Source organism: Dipodomys spectabilis, unplaced genomic scaffold (genome assembly GCF_019054845.1).
Source record: "Dipodomys spectabilis isolate Male_0828 unplaced genomic scaffold, ASM1905484v1 ptg000017l, whole genome shotgun sequence".
In the NCBI taxonomy this organism is placed as follows: domain Eukaryota; kingdom Metazoa; phylum Chordata; class Mammalia; order Rodentia; family Heteromyidae; genus Dipodomys; species Dipodomys spectabilis.
The window spans coordinates 10396626-10397381 of NW_024870694.1; positions in this window are offsets into that span (position 1 = coordinate 10396626).

Sequence of the window (756 nt, forward strand, 5' to 3'; positions counted from 1 at the left end):
TATTTGCAACTCAGATCAAGGAATAAACTCCTCAATAAAGACTTGTATTAATTTGAAATAAAAAGATTCGCAGCCAAATACAAAATACATATCCTTTGGTGAAAGGATGTAACAGTTATTTCACAAAAATGGTCCTCACATGTGTAAAACAAGATATGCAGATTAAAACTATGAGATACCACTGTAAAAACTAAAAACTGGCAAAGCTCAGCAAGTGTGGTAACACTTTCTGTCATGGTATGTGGAGAAAACTGGTCCTCCTGTTGTACTGCTGAGAGTTGCATTTGGTATGATCTTCATGGTATGTACTATGCATGTATGTACTATACCTTTCAACACCATCAACCATTTTCCCTCTTGCTCAATCTCAATTCACCTCCTGCAGTTCCTCAAATATGCCAAACACACTCCAGCCTATGCATTCAGTTTCTCCACTAATCCTGAATTGCACATCAGTGTTCCCTTCCTGCCTTCAGGCCTTTGCTCAAATATCACCCCCTCCAATGAGGCCCTCTCAGATCGCCCCGTGGCCTCCACTGGCTCCATCATTCTCCTGTTGCCCTGTTTTAATACAGAGCACTTATCATCTGCCATTAGTCTATGCATTTTGTTTGTCTCTTTTTTCCAACAAGACTGTTAAGTCCAAGAAAAGCAGACTCTGTCATGCATGTGCTGTATCCCCAAATGCAAGAACAGTACAGGCTTAGCATAGAGTGGACACTTAATACATTGAATAAAGGAATGACTGAGCCTTAA